Source organism: Leptodactylus fuscus, chromosome 2 (genome assembly GCF_031893055.1).
Source record: "Leptodactylus fuscus isolate aLepFus1 chromosome 2, aLepFus1.hap2, whole genome shotgun sequence".
Lineage (NCBI taxonomy): Eukaryota > Metazoa > Chordata > Amphibia > Anura > Leptodactylidae > Leptodactylus > Leptodactylus fuscus.
The window spans coordinates 233,182,293-233,199,031 of NC_134266.1; positions in this window are offsets into that span (position 1 = coordinate 233,182,293).

Here is a 16,739-nt window from a genome sequence, read left to right on the forward strand (position 1 = left end):
TAGTGTCACCAGGCGGGAAACGTATAGGCGTATGTTGCGGGAATACCTGTCCGACCACAGCCCTGTCCTCTCCCATCCCTCTGCGCCCTACACGTATTGGGTGTCGAAGTTGGACCTGTGGCTTCAACTTGCCCTATATGCCTTAGAGGTGCTGTCCTGTCCTGCCACCACCGTGCTACCTTAAAGGGTTTTCAGCACAGCCGGTGGTATCATCACAGATAAGCGCAGCCGGCTGCCAGCTGAGAGTGATGACCGGCTGACTTTCATCAAAATGAACAGCCACTGGATAGACCCATCATTTTCGTGCCCACCAGTGTCAAACACCCCAACGTGAATTGTCATGTCTGCGCTCAACCTCTACAATTCCTCCTCATATTCCTCCACCATCTGCGTTGCACAATTCTGATCCTTCTAGGCGGAATCCACCCTGATTTCCCCAAATTCTGCTGGTTAGAGGCTCAACTCACTCCAAGGGCCTAAAAACCGCTGCTGGTGCAATGCTCAACTAACCCCAAGGGCTAAAAACACTGCTGGTGCAAGGCTCAGCTAAGTTAAAGGGCCTAAAACTCTGCTGGTAAGAGGCTGAAGTCACCTAAAGGGCCTTAATCTCTGCTGGTAACTCAGCTTATGGGCCTCTAACTTAATTTGGAAGGGCTCATGTTAAGGACCAGAAAAGTGAATTTTGGAAGGTCTTACCACATCACACACACGCACATATCCACAATGACAGTACAGGGTGGGTACTGTTGAATTTCCCATTGCCTATTCCATCTGTGATTGTCATGGGAAACGTTATTTAAAGGGGTGCTTGTTAAGGTTTCATTAGAGTAAAATTTGGGGTTCTGTCCATGTAATTGGGGAGGAAAAAAGGTTTCCAGGTATTTTTCCACTTTCATAGTGGGTTTTTTGAGTGTGGAAAGTGTGTAGTTGATAGGCTTTGACTTGGGCTTGTTAGATGCCCCCAGACATGCTTCTCCAGCTGTCCCAGTTGCATTCCAGAGGTGTTGGCATCATTTGCTGAGGTGTCATAGTGGACTTGGTGACCCTCCTGAGTCGAATATTGGTTTCCCCCTAAATGAGTATTTTTTCCCCATAGACTATAATGGGGTTCGATCAAACAGTCGAGTATTGAGAGTCTACTCCAATCGAACTTCGAACATTTCACTCTAGTAATATGTACTTTGTAGGAAATTCCATGGCTTATTATTTGAATGTGAACCATTGGCTCCTAAACACAATACCTGCATTACCTTTGTACCATAATGAACCTGACACAAGCCCTCCACATTGCCAGGAGGCCATTGGTTTTATTATATCCATTATCTTGGACATTTTGCTTTGACAGTGTTCCTGCTTTGTAATAATAAGGTCCTTTATTATCTGCTGGCTGGAAATTCAATCGATCCATGCTCGTACAATCTGTCTCTTTCATACTAGACTTTTATTTAGTTTATTTTTTTTTCTGTTCCTTATTTAGAGATGACAAGAATGGATTGTATAAAAAGAAAGCGACAGGTTGCGGTCATAGTCTTCATTCCTGGTGCTTGGGGCATAATCTGTTGCCACATACAGGTAATAGAGAACATTGGAAAATTTGATAGATCTTCAAAACTGCTTATAATGATTTAAAAGATAAAAGGGACATTTGCTACAGAACATCATAAGAGCTATCAGTGGATATATAAGCAATGTGCTAGCAATTATATAGGTATAGCAGCATATATATATATATATATATATATATATATATATATATATATATATATCTATATATATATATCAGTCCTATGAAAAAGTTTGGGCACCCCTATTAATCTTAATCATTTTTTGTTCTAAATATTTTGGTGTTTGCAACAGCCATTTCAGTTTGATATATCTAATAACTGATGGACACAGTAATATTTCAGGATTGAAATGAGGTTTATTGTACTAACAGAAAATGTACAATATGCATTAAACCAAAATTTGACCGGTGCAAAAGTATGGGCACCCTTATCATTTTATTGATTTGAATTCCCCTAACTACTTTTTACTGACTTACTGAAGCACAAAATTGGTTTTGTAACCTCAGTGAGCTTTGAACTTCATAGCCAGATGTATCCAATCATAAGAAAAGGTATTTAAGGTGGCCAATTGCAAGTTGATCTCCTATTTGAATCTCCTCTGAAGAGTGGCATCATGGGCTACTCAAAACAACTCTCAAATGATCTGAAAACAAAGATTGTTCAACATAGTTGTTCAGGGGAAGGATACAAAAAGTTGTCTCAGAGATTTAACCTGTCAGTTTCCACTGTGAGGAACATAGTAAGGAAATGGAAGACCACAGGGACAGTTCTTGTTGAGCCCAGAAGTGGCAGGCCAAGAAAAATATCAGAAAGGCAGAGAAGAAGAATGGTGAGAACCGTCAAGGACAATCCACAGACCACCTCCAAAGAGCTGCAGCATCATCTTGCTGCAGATGGTGTCACTGTGCATCGGTCAACTATACAGCGCACTTTGCACAAATAGAAGCTGTATGGGAGAGTGATGAGAAAGAAGCCGTTTCTGCACGTACGCCAGAAATAGAGTTGCCTGAGGTATGAAAAAGCACATTTGGACAAGGCAGCTTCATTTTGGAAACAAAAATTTGAGTTGTTTGGTTATAAAAAAAAAGGCGTTATGCATGGCGTCCAAAAAGAAACAGCATTCCAAGAAAAACACATGCTACCCACTGTAAAATTTGGTGGAGGTTCCATCATGCTTTGGGGCTGTGTGGCCAATGCCGGCATCGGGAATCTTGTTAAAGTTGAGAGTCGCATGGATTCCACTCAGTATAAGCAGATTCTTGAGAATAATGTTCAAGAATCAGTGACGAAGTTGAAGTTACGCCGGGGATGGATATTTCAGCAAGACAATGATCCAAAACACCGCTCCAAATCCTCAGGCATTCATGCAGAGGAACAATTACAATGTTCTGGAATGGCCATCCCAGTCCCCAGACCTGAATATCATTGAACATCTGTGGGATGATTTGAAGCGGGCTGTCCATGCTCGGCGACCATCTAACTTAACTGAACTTGAATTGTTTGTCCAAAATACCTTTATCCAGGATCCAGGAACTGATTAAAAGCTACAGGAAGCGACTAGAGGCTGTTATCTTTGCAAAAGGAGGATCTACTAAATATTAATGTCACTTTTCTGTTGAGGTGCCCATACTTTTGCACCGGTCAAATTTTGGTTTAATGCATATTGCACATTTTCTGTTAGTACAATAAACCTCATTTCAATCCTGAAATATTACTGTGTCCATCAGTTATTAGATATATCAAACGGAAATGGCTGTTATAAACACCAAAATATTTAGAACTAAAAATGATTAAGATTAATAGGGGTGCCCAAACTTTTTCATAGGACTGTGTATATGTGTGTGTGTATATATATATATATATATATATATATATATATATACTTGTCATCTACTCTTAAACATCAGGTAGGCTCTCAAAAAAGAGGCAACCTCCCGAAGGCCTGCATGAATGAGCAATTAAATCTCTCAGGTCTGGAAGAATTCTTGTGCATCTGTCACAAACAGGGATACCCACCAGAAAGGTGGGTGTCGTGTCCCAAATGGGGCAGAGTTTTGCAATAATGAAAATCTAATGAAAATCATTGACCATGACCCAACTCTAATCAGGACTACAAGATCTCATATACCTTCACCTGCAGCACATCTAATGTGGTGTATTTAATAATATGTACCAAATGTCCTACTGGGGGCCTTTATGTAGGGGCGACTGGACAGACACTCAGAACTCACACCTCCACACGATTACAGAGCAGAGAATGGACCTCCTTGTGTCAAAACCCTTCTGCAATCAAAATCATAATATCATCAATGACATGAAGATTTTGGTGTTAAGGGGGAATTTCAAATCTAAGAGAGACAGAAGAGTATGGGAGTATAAACTCATGACCACCTTTGACACATTCCAGAGTGGGTTAAATCTGTCCCATGGTTTTATGTCATTTTACAACAACTAGGCATCACATCACTAATCAAAGGGATCATAAAACACAGAGGGCCATCCTTTCAACTGTCAATGTTTTTTACCTTATGTATTTGTGTGTGTACTGTTTTCCTTCACCTGTCACTTGATTCCTTTGTCTTTTTTGTGTATAAGTATACATGCCTTCAGAAATTCATACCATGCCTGATAAAGAGACCTAGTAGTCGTGAAAGCCTGCAATCTGTCATCATTTTGGTTGTCCATTAAAAAGATATCAACTACTGAAGACTCAATCTTTATATTTCATGGCCCTCTAGTCCTTTCTATTTGGTCCACCCACATTATAATGCTCTCATTACTGCCACAGTGTATTACCCCTGTGTTGGTTCCTACACAGTATAAGAACCTCTTTACTGACCTTTACACAGTAAATTTTGTGCTGGGATGTTCTGTCTGAGGTCAGTTTTGAGCTGAATTCATTGTGTGGAATGAGAATTTTTTTGAATTTCCTGATGCACAGTAGCCAATTGGTAATTGTTACCTTGAACCCCAATTGAAAAGTGAAGAGGTGAGTTCCTTGCAAAGCTTTATGAAGGTGAGAATAAAGCAGCCATCATCAGGAGACGTTGCAACCTGTCAGTATTTTTCCATAGATTCTCATGGCCGAGTTTGATCTGTGAAACTCTGTCCATATGTTGACTGGATTTACCAGCCTGAACTTCACGCCAGGAGAGGGACACCCAGCACGATAGTTATCTATGCTGCTCGGAGTTCTTTTCCAATATGGCCATTGGCTGAGCGTGGAGGTGCAGAATGGCCATGAAACAACACCCGAGGGTCACCCGTTTTCACAAATCTCCCATATAATTGGTGGCCTGAATGTAGCCTTATTGTTGCCAGGTTAAGGCTACATTCATACGACCGAGATGCAAAATAGTCATGAAAAATGTGCATGGGGATCCGGGAAAACTGAAAGAACATCACACGCCCATTTATTACTGTCTTGTGTGTATATAGGTTTAGTCTAAAATACTGTATAACTCCCTGCTATGGGCTTGTATCTTTGAAAGGCTCCTGCGCTGGCAGACCCAGCCAATCCTCACATTACATGAACATTTATTTCTCAGAATAATTAATACTAAAATCTTGAGATAAAATAAAAAATTTTACAGCGACGACAGAAGTGTCAGAGTCGCACCTAAGGAGCTGATATTTATAGCCGTAAATTCTACTAATGTGGCATTTGTAAAAATGGTCAATGTGATTGTTCTTCCCTCAGCTGCTCTCACCTACTATCTGTTTCAGGTTTCTATGTGTAAAGTTGTTTTGACAGCTTAAGAACTTGTTCACACTGAATCAGTAAATTAAAAAAAAAAGACCTTGTTTATTAATAAATCAATGCAATTCTATTAAGACGTGTCATTTATGTCTCTGCTGTTGTCTCTTTGCTCTAGCCTTTATAGTGTTCTACATTCTTTTATTTTTATTTACTGTAACATGTTTTTATTGAACTTTAAAAAAAAAAGATAAAAAATTAAGCCCCGTAAGTTTTTTTTGCAGGCTGAAAAAAAATCTGTATTAGGAATTAGGAAATGGTTTTGTGAAACTTTTTTTTTTTTTTTTTTTTCTTTACATGATGCGATTTTTTTTTTTTTGTTGCTGATTTCGCGGCATATTTTGCTCCAGCACACTGTATGGTCTTGGAAACTTTGCTTTAAAAAAATGCTTGCAGTTTTTGATTAAAAAAATGCATCAAAAACTGTAAAAAAAAAGTGTTTTTTTTTTTTTTTTTTCTGCCTCCAATTGATTTCAATGGTTTTTCAAGGAGGAATCCGCCTGAAAAAAATCAGCTGGAAGAAAAAAACTGCTACTGGCTCCCATTCAAATGAATAAGGAAAATGTTTGTTCTTGTACCGTGTTAGCCAGTGGGTTGGAAATATAAAAAAACAAAAAAACTTGATAGTCTTCAGTAGTTGATACCTTTTTACAACGATTACAACGTTTCGGAATATCCCGGTTCCTTTCTCAAGTAAATTTAAAACATTTCTGAAGGATACATATGTATGTACAAAAAGGGCACATAGGGATAGAATTACAGGAGGAAGGGGGGTAGAGTGTTGTTAGTAATTGGTAGAGACAATGTAAACACTTACAGGTCCTTATTAGAGATGAGCGAACAGTGTTCTATCGAACTCATGTTCGATCGGATATTAGGCTGTTCGGCATGTTCGAATCGAATCGAACACCGCGTGGTAAAGTGCGCCATTACTCGATTCCCCTCCCACCTTCCCTGGCGCCTTTTTTGCTCCAATAACAGTGCAGGGGAGGTGGGACAGGAACTACGACACCGGTGACGTTGAAAAAAAGTAGGCAAAACCCATTGGCTGCCGAAAACATGTGACCTCTAATTTAAAAGAACAGCGACGCCCAGCTTCGCGTCATTCTGAGCTTGCAATTCACCGGAGACGGAGGTTTCCGTCCAGTTAGCTAGGGCTTAGATTCTGGGTAGGCAGGGACAGGCTAGGATAGGAAGGAGAAGACAACCAACAGCTCTTATAAGAGCTAAATTCCAGGGAGAAGCTTGTCAGTGTAACGTGGCACTGACGGGCTCAATCGCCGCAACCCAGCTTTCCCAGGATCCTGAATGGAATACACTGACAGTGTATTCCCGTATACCCGATATATACCCCCGATACCCGTTCCAACGGTGTGCCCCCCCCACCTTCACCCCAGAAATACACTGCAAGTCCCCTAGCAATAGAACTGGGGCTATATACACCCACTATTTTTGCTACTGCCATATAGTGCCATTGTCTGACTGGGAATTCAAAGAATATATTGGGGTTACGTGCACCCACAATTTTTGCTACTGGTATATAGTGCCATTGTCTGACTGGGAATTCAAAGAATATATTGGGGTTACGTGCACCCACAATTTTTGCTACTGGTATATAGTGCCATTGTCTGACTGGGAATTCAAAGAATATATTGGGGTTACAAATACCCTCATTTCTTGCTACTGGTATATAGTGCCATTGTCTGACTGGGAATTCAAAGAATATATTGGGGTTACAAATACCCTCATTTCTTGCTACTGCCATATAGTGCCAGTTTCTGACTGGTAATTCAAAGAATATATTGGGGTTACGTGCACCCACAATTTTTGCTACTGGTATATAGTGCCATTGTCTGACTGGGAATTCAAAGAATATATTGGGGTTACAAATACCCTCATTTCTTGCTACTGCCATATAGTGCCAGTTTCTGACTGGTAATTCAAAGAATATATTGGGGTTACAAATACCCTCATTTCTTGCTACTGCCATATAGTGCCATTGTCTGACTGGTAATTCAAAGAATATATTGGGGTTACGTGCACCCACAATTTTTGCTACTGGTATATAGTGCCATTGTCTGACTGGGAATTCAAAGAATATATTAGGGTTACAAATACCCTCATTTCTTGCTACTGGTATATAGTGCCAGTTTCTGACTGGGAATTCAAAGAATATATTGGGGTTATAAATACCCTCATTTCTTGCTACTGGTATATAGTGCCATTGTCTGACTGGGAATTCAAAGAATATATTGGGGTTACAAATACCCTCATTTCTTGCTACTGGTATATAGTGCCATTGTCTGACTGGGAATTCAAAGAATATATTGGGGTTACAAATACCCTCATTTCTTGCTACTGGTATATAGTGCCAGTTTCTGACTGGGAATTCAAAGAATATATTGGGGTTATAAATACCCTCATTTCTTGCTACTTGTATATAGTGCCATTGTCTGACTGGGAATTCAAAGAATATATTGGGGCTACAAATACCCTCATTTCTTGCTACTGGTATATAGTGCCATTGTCTGACTGGGAATTCAAAGAATATATTGGGGTTACAAGTACCCTCATTTCTTGCTACTACCATATAGTGCCATTGTCTGACTGGGAATTCAAAGAATATATTGGGGTTATAAATACCCTCATTTCTTGCTACTGCCATATAGTGCCAGTTTCTGACTGGTAATTCAAAGAATATATTGGGGTTATAAATACCCTCATTTCTTGCTACTGGTATATAGTGCCATTGTCTGACTGGGAATTCAAAGAATATATTGGGGCTACAAATACCCTCATTTCTTGCTACTGGTATATAGTGCCATTGTCTGACTGGGAATTCAAAGAATATATTGGGGTTACAAATACCCTCATTTCTTGCTACTACCATATAGTGCCATTGTCTGACTGGGAATTCAAAGAATATATTGGGGTTATAAATACCCTCATTTCTTGCTACTGCCATATAGTGCCAGTTTCTGACTGGTAATTCAAAGAATATATTGGGGTTATAAATACCCTCATTTCTTGCTACTGGTATATAGTGCCATTGTCTGACTGGGAATTCAAAGAATATATTGGGGTTACAAATACCCTCATTTCTTGCTACTGCCATATAGTGCCAGTTTCTGACTGGTAATTCAAAGAATATATTGGGGTTTCGTGCACCCACAATTTTTGCTACTGGTATATAGTGCCATTGTCTGACTGGGAATTCAAAGAATATATTGGGGTTATAAATACCCTCATTTCTTGCTACTGCCATATAGTGCCAGTTTCTGACTGGTAATTCAAAGAATATATTGGGGTTATAAATACCCTCATTTATTGCTACTGCCATATAGTGCCAGTTTCTGACTGGTAATTCAAAGAATATATTGGGGTTTCGTGCACCCACAATTTTTGCTACTGGTATATAGTGCCATTGTCTGACTGGGAATTCAAAGAATATATTGGGGTTATAAATACCCTCATTTATTGCTACTGGCATATAGTGCCATTGTCTGACTGGGAATTCAAAGAATATATTGGGGTTATAAATACCCTCATTTCTTGCTACTGGTATATAGTGCCATTGTCTGACTGGGAATTCAAAGAATATATTGGGGTTACAAATACCCTCATTTCTTGCTACTGGTATATAGTGCCAGTTTCTGACTGGGAATTCAAAGAATATATTGGGGTTATAAATACCCTCATTTCTTGCTACTGGTATATAGTGCCATTGTCTGACTGGGAATTCAAAGAATATATTGGGGTTATAAATACCCTCATTTCTTGCTACTGGTATATAGTGCCATTGTCTGACTGGGAATTCAAAGAATATATTGGGGTTATAAATACCCTCATTTCTTGCTACTGGTATATAGTGCCATTGTCTGACTGGGAATTCAAAGAATATATTGGGGTTACAAATACCCTCATTTCTTGCTACTGGTATATAGTGCCAGTTTCTGACTGGGAATTCAAAGAATATATTGGGGTTACAAATACCCTCATTTCTTGCTACTGGTATATAGTGCCATTGTCTGACTGGGAATTCAAAGAATATATTGGGGTTACAAATACCCTCATTTCTTGCTACTGGTATATAGTGCCATTGTCTGACTGGGAATTCAAAGAATATATTGGGGTTACAAATACCCTCATTTCTTGCTACTGGTATATAGTGCCATTGTCTGACTGGGAATTCAAAGAATATATTGGGGCTACAAATACCCTCATTTCTTGCTACTGGTATATAGTGCCATTGTCTGACTGGGAATTCAAAGAATATATTGGGGTTACAAATACCCTCATTTCTTGCTACTACCATATAGTGCCATTGTCTGACTGGGAATTCAAAGAATATATTGGGGTTATAAATACCCTCATTTCTTGCTACTGCCATATAGTGCCAGTTTCTGACTGGTAATTCAAAGAATATATTGGGGTTATAAATACCCTCATTTCTTGCTACTGGTATATAGTGCCATTGTCTGACTGGGAATTCAAAGAATATATTGGGGTTACAAATACCCTCATTTCTTGCTACTGCCATATAGTGCCAGTTTCTGACTGGTAATTCAAAGAATATATTGGGGTTTCGTGCACCCACAATTTTTGCTACTGGTATATAGTGCCATTGTCTGACTGGGAATTCAAAGAATATATTGGGGTTATAAATACCCTCATTTCTTGCTACTGGTATATAGTGCCATTGTCTGACTGGGAATTCAAAGAATATATTGGGGTTACGTGCACCCACAATTTTTGCTACTGGTATATAGTGCCAATTTCTAACTGGGAATTCAAAATGCGCAAGGCTCCCGGAAAGGGACGTGGACGAGGCCGTGGGCGAGGTCGGGGGAATGGTTCTGGGGAGCAAGGTAGCAGTGAAGCCACAGGGCGTCCCGTGCCTACTCCTGTGGGGCAGCAAGCATTGCGCCACTCCACAGTGCCAGGGTTGCTTGCCACATTAACTAAACTGCAGGGTACAAACCTTAGTAGGCCCGAGAACCAGGAACAGGTCTTGCAATGGCTGTCAGAGAACGCTTACAGCACATTGTCCAGCAGCCAGTCAGACTCTGCCTCCTCTCCTCCTATTACCCAACAGTCTTGTCCTCCTTCCTCCCAAAATTCCCAAGCTTCACAGAACAATAACCCCAACTGTCCCTGCTCCCCAGAGCTGTTCTCCGCTCCTTTCATTGTCCCTCAACCTGCCTCTCCACGTCACGATTCCACGAACCTAACAGAGGAGCATCTGTGTCCAGATGCTCAAACACTAGAATCTCCTCCATCTCCGTTCGATTTGGTGGTGGATGACCAGCAACCCACCCTCATCGACGATGATGTGACGCAGTTGCCGTCAGGGCATCCAGTTGACCGGCGCATTGTGCGGGAGGAGGAGATGAGACAGGAGTTGGAAGAGGAAGTGGTGGATGATGAGGACACTGACCCGACCTGGACAGGGGGGATGTCAAGCGGGGAAAGTAGTGTGGATGTTGAGGCAGGTGCAGCACCAAAAAGGGTAGCTAGAGGCAGAGGTCAGCAGCTTAGGCGAAGCCAGGCCACACCCGGAATCTCCCAAGATGTTCCAGTTCGTACCCAGCCCCGAAAAACTCCCACCTCGAGGGCACGTTTCTTGAAGATGTGGAGTTTTTTCAAGGAATGCGCCGAGGACAGATATAGTGTTGTCTGCACAATTTGCCTCTCGAAATTTTTTAGGGGCTCTGAGAAGAGCAACCTGTCCACCACTTCAATGCGCCGTCATTTGGAATCCAAGCACTGGAATCAGTGGCAGGCAGCAACGGCAGGACAAAGGCCGCCTGCCGTTCACGCCACTGCCACTGCCTCTGCCACTGCCTCTGCCTCTGCCACTGCCACTGCTGACTGTGCTGGCGATGCACTCCAGAGGACAAGCCAGGACACCACTTCATCTGCCTCCGCCACTTTGTTGACTTCTCCCTCATCCTCCCCTGTTCCTGTCTTATCTCCTTCTCCTGCACCATCAAAGGCACCATCAGGCGCTTCTTTACAACAACCCACCATCTCTCAGACATTGGAGCGGCGGCAGAAATACACTGCTAACCACCCACACGCGCAAGCCTTGAACGCCAACATCGCTAAACTGCTAGCCCAGGAGATGTTGGCGTTCCGGCTTGTTGAAACTCCCGCCTTCCTGGACCTGATGGCAACTGCGGCACCTCGCTATGCCGTCCCTAGCCGTCACTACTTCTCCCGGTGTGCCGTCCCCGCCTTGCACCAGCACGTGTCACTCAACATCAGGCGGGCACTTAGTTCCACGCTTTGCACAAAGGTCCACTTGACCACCGACGCGTGGACAAGTGCATGCGGACAGGGACGCTACATTTCACTGACGGCACACTGGGTGAATGTAGTTGAGGCTGGGACTGCTTCCCAAACTGGCCCGGTGTACCTTGTCTCCCCGCCTAACATTCCTGGCAGGGACACGAGAAGAACACCCCCCTCCTCCTCCTCCTCTACCGCCTCCTCCTCCGCCACCGCCTCCTCCTCCGCTGTTAGATTGACCCCAGCTACGAGTTGGAAACGTTGCAGCACTGGCGTTGGTAGACGTCAGCAGGCTGTGCTGAAGCTGATCAGCTTGGGGGACAGACAGCACACTGCCTCCGAGGTGAGGGATGCCCTCCTCGATGAGACGGCAATATGGTTTGAGCCGCTGCACCTGGGCCCAGGCATGGTCGTTTGTGATAACGGCCGGAACCTGGTAGCAGCTCTGGAGCTTGCCGGACTCCAACATGTTCCATGCCTGGCCCACGTCTTCAACCTAGTGGTGCAACGTTTCCTAAAGAGCTACCCCAATGTTCCAGAGCTACTGGTGAAAGTGCGGCGCATGTGCGCCCACTTTCGCAAGTCGACAGTAGCCGCTGCTAGCTTAAAATCTCTCCAGCAACGCCTGCATGTGCCACAACACCGGCTTTTGTGCGACGTCCCCACACGCTGGAACTCAACGTTTCAGATGTTGAATAGAGTGGTTGAGCAGCAGAGACCTTTGATGGAATACCAGCTACAAAACCCTAGGGTGCCACAAAGTCAGCTGCCTCAGTTTCACATCCATGAGTGGCCATGGATGAGAGACCTTTGTGACATCCTACGGGTCTTTGAGGAGTCCACAAGGAGGGTGAGCTCTGAGGATGCGATGGTGAGCCTTACAATCCCGCTCTTGTGTGTTCTGAGAGAATCCCTGATGGACATCAGGGATAACTCAGATCACACAGAGGAGTTAGGGATAGCATCCGATCCGTCACAGCTGGAGAGTAGGTCCACACATCTGTCCGCTTCACTGCGTTTAATGGAGGAGGAGGAGGAGGAAGAAGAGTTGTCCGATGATGTGATGGTGATACAGGAGGCTTCCGGGCAACTTCGAATCGTCCCATTGTTGCAACGCGGATGGGTAGACATGGAGGATGAGGAGGAAATGGAGATTGAACTTTCCGGTGGGGCCAGAGGAGTCATGCCAACTAACACTGTGGCAGACATGGCTGAGTTCATGTTGGGGTGCTTTACAACCGACAAGCGTATTGTCAAAATCATGGAGGACAACCAGTACTGGATCTTTGCTATCCTTGACCCCCGGTATAAAAACAACATCTCGTCTTTTATTCCGGTAGAGGGGAGGGCCAATCGCATCAATGCTTGCCACAGGCAATTGGTGCAGAATATGATGGAGATGTTTCCAGCATGTGACGTTGGCGGCAGGGAGGGCAGTTCCTCCAGTAGGCAACCAAGTTCTCACTGGTCCACACAAACGAGGGGCACACTGTCTAAGGTCTGGGACACCTTGATGGCACCCCCTCGCCAAAGTGCCGCCATGGAGGGTCCTAGTGTCACCAGGCGTGAGAAGTATAGGCGCATGTTGCGGGAATACCTTTCCGACCACAGCCCTGTCCTCTCCGACCCCTCTGCGCCCTACACGTATTGGGTGTCAAAGTTGGACCTGTGGCTTGAACTTGCCCTATATGCCTTGGAGGTGCTGTCCTGTCCTGCCGCCAGCGTCCTATCTGAGAGGGTGTTCAGTGCAGCCGGTGGCATCATCACTGACAAGCGCACCCGTCTGTCAGCTGAGAGTGCCGACCGGCTCACTTTGATAAAAATGAACCACCACTGGATAGAGCCTTCATTTTTGTGCCCACCTGTGTAAAGCACCCCAACATGAAACTCCATGTCTGTACTCAACCTCTCCAATTCCTCCGCATCCTCATACTCATCCAGGGGTTAGAGGCTCCCTCCACCATTAATTGGTCCAAACTGGGCTGGTTAGAGGCTCCCTCCACCATGAATTTGCCCAAACTGGGCTGTTTAGAGGCTCCCTCCACCATGAATTGGTCCAAACTGGGGTTTTTAGAGGCTCCCTCCATCATGAATTGGTCCAAACTGGGGTTTTTAGAGGCTCCCTCCACCATGAATTTGCCCAAACTCTGCTGGTTAGAGGCTCAATCCACCCTGATTTTCAAAACAAATGTTGGTGCCAACCTCAACTTACTACAAGGGCCAAATTCACTGCTGGTGACAAGCTCTCCTCACTGCAAGTGCCAAATACACATGTTTCAAGGTGTTTTCCTACTGTCAGAGAGGTGGTATTGAGTGTGTAAAGTGTGTAGTTGTTAGGCTGTGATGTTGGGGTAATAGAGGGTCTTTGGTGTGTTAGATGCCCCCAGACATGCTTCCCCTGCTGTCCCAGTGCCATTCCAGAGGTGTTGGCATCATTTCCTGGGGTGTCATAGTGGATTTGGTGACCCTCCAGACACGGATTTGGGTTTCCCCCTTAACGAGTATCTGTTCCCCATAGACTATAATGGGGTTCGAAACCCGTTCGAACACACGAACATTGAGCGGCTGTTCGAATCGAATTTCGAACCTCGAACATTTTAGTGTTCGCTCATCTCTAGTCCTTATCAGTTCACAGGTTTCTGTAAAGTGACATAAAACCATGTGACAAATTTAACCCCCTCTCCAGTGTTTGAAGCAGGGTCATAAATTTACACTCATGAATGCGTCGTTCTCTCTTTGATCTGAAATTCGCTCCCAAAACCAAAACTTTCATGTGATCAGTCATATTATGATCCTCATTGCAGAAATGTTTTGATACAGGGAGGTCCATTCTTCGTTCTTAAATTGTATGGCGATGTGAGTTCATCCGCATTCTAAGCTGCTGTCCGGTCTCTCCAACATTATCAGTGGAACATTTGGTGCACATTATTAAATTCACTACATTGGGTGTGCTGCAGGTGAACATTCCTGGGACTTTATATTCTCTGTTAGAGTTCGGTATCTCTATCCTGTCAGTGGTCAGTATGTGAGGACAGGTTTTGCACCTTACCTGTCTGCATGGAAATGTTCCTGTGTTAGTTGCAGGTGACAGTGAGCTGCTCACAACCATATTCCTGAGGTTTGGTGGCTGTTTGTAGCACAGGAGAGGGGGGTCTGGAAATATGGATTTTAGACTGTGGTCTTTTTGTAGTAGTGGATGTAGTTTGCGTGTGATTCCTCTCAGCGTCTCCAGGTGTGGGTTATATGTGACGACCAGGGGCACCCGATTGTTTTCCTTTTGGTATTGTATTTTAATAAATCTGATCTTGGTATTCTCGTGGCGCTGGTGATTTGGTTATTAATTGTTCTTGGATGGTAACCCTGCCTCAAAGTGTTTTTGAGGCCTCCAAGGTGTCCTTCTCTATCTGCAGGGTTTGAACATATGCGATGGTATCTGATGGCTTGGCTGTATACAATGGAGTTCTTTGTGTTTGTTTGGGATGAAAGCTATCCCATCTTAGGTAGGTTGGTCGGTCAATCTGCTTCCGATACAGTGATGTCTCAATTATGTTGTCCTGTATCTTGATGACTGCGTCCAGGAAGTTTATTTAAAAGAAGGAGTGATTGAGTGTCGGGTTAATGGTGGGATGGAACTGGTTGAATTGTTCATGGAAGGTTATCAGCTGTTGTTTAGACCCAGTCCAAATGATTAGGATATCGTCAATGAAACGGTAGTAGGCCAGAGGCCTGGTGGTGCAGGTGGATAGAAAGCCACTCTCAAGCTTGGCCATGAAGAGATTAGCGTACTGTGGTGCCATTTTGCTCCCCATTGCGGTGCCAGTTTGCTATAGATAGATGCAATCACCAAAAGAAAAGTAATTGTGAGTGAGGATGAATTTCGTGAGACAATACCTGTTGAGAACCTGTTGAGACAATAGCTTGGGAACCAGTGTAATAATTACATAACATAAGAGGGATCATGTGGAGATGGGAGGGATTAACTTAAGCTTTCTCTTGGGATACAAACCTATGTGATAGCAGTTCTAGATTGTTGATGTGCGCAGGCGGTATAACTCAGCGGAATAATAATTATTTAGATAGATGATCTGATTTTGAACTGATCGTCCAACCACAGCTACACCTCACGTATCCTCCAGTGAGGGTGTTTGTGCCAATAATGACATGCCGCTTTTCTCCGCACAGATGAAAGATTCATGTTGAGGAAGCCAAACATATTGGTCAAGTTTGACAAATATAGGAAAGGAAAATTTAGCTTTATACGTTTGAAAAATTAAGTGGAAACTTACAGTACATATTAACCCCTTCCCGACATCCGCCGTACTATTACGGAAGATTCCGCCTCTTTAAAGATGGCGGACAGTCTGTTACAGAGCAGCCTCCATGGCTACCAGGTTTCATTACATATTACATGTACGTTATAATGGAGACCAGGAGCTATTGCCCACGATGAGTTTACTCAGATCGTGGGCATTGAACTGCATTGTGGCCCCCTAAATTTAAAAAAATGGCCCACAGGGCCAGTACCCGCTAGTCCCATAGCTTTACCGATGACCAGCCCCAATAATAATGTAGTGAATCCTTGGTTAATGCCTCCTAGGGGAGCTAATTAAATAGTAAAATAAATAAAAAATTTAAAGTTTAAAAAATAGAATAGAAACATTAAAAATCTAAAAAAATTTCTGTGAAACACATACACATTAGGTACCCATGTGGCTAAAAATGCCTGGTCTACAAACTTTTAAGTTAAAGTTTTTCCTGTCAATGAATGCCGTAGTGGGGGGAAAAAAATCAAAAGTGCTGAACTGCCGTTTTTTCACTGTTTCACCTCTGATAAAAAAAAAAATAAATTCAATAAAAAGTGATCAAAGCAACACAGACATTACCCAAAATGGTATAAAAGTTAATTTGGGCCTACAAAAATATGCCCTATGTGTCCTCATACACAGAAATATTAAAAAAAAAAATTACGGGTGTCAGAATAAGAAAAAAAAAAATTGGCAAGTGTTTTTTTTTTTTGTTTTTTTTTTTTGTTTGTTAAAGGGTTAAAACGTAAATAAAACCATATAAATTTGATATACCCCAGAATCATACCAAAATGTAGAATACAGGTGACATCTCAATTTGGT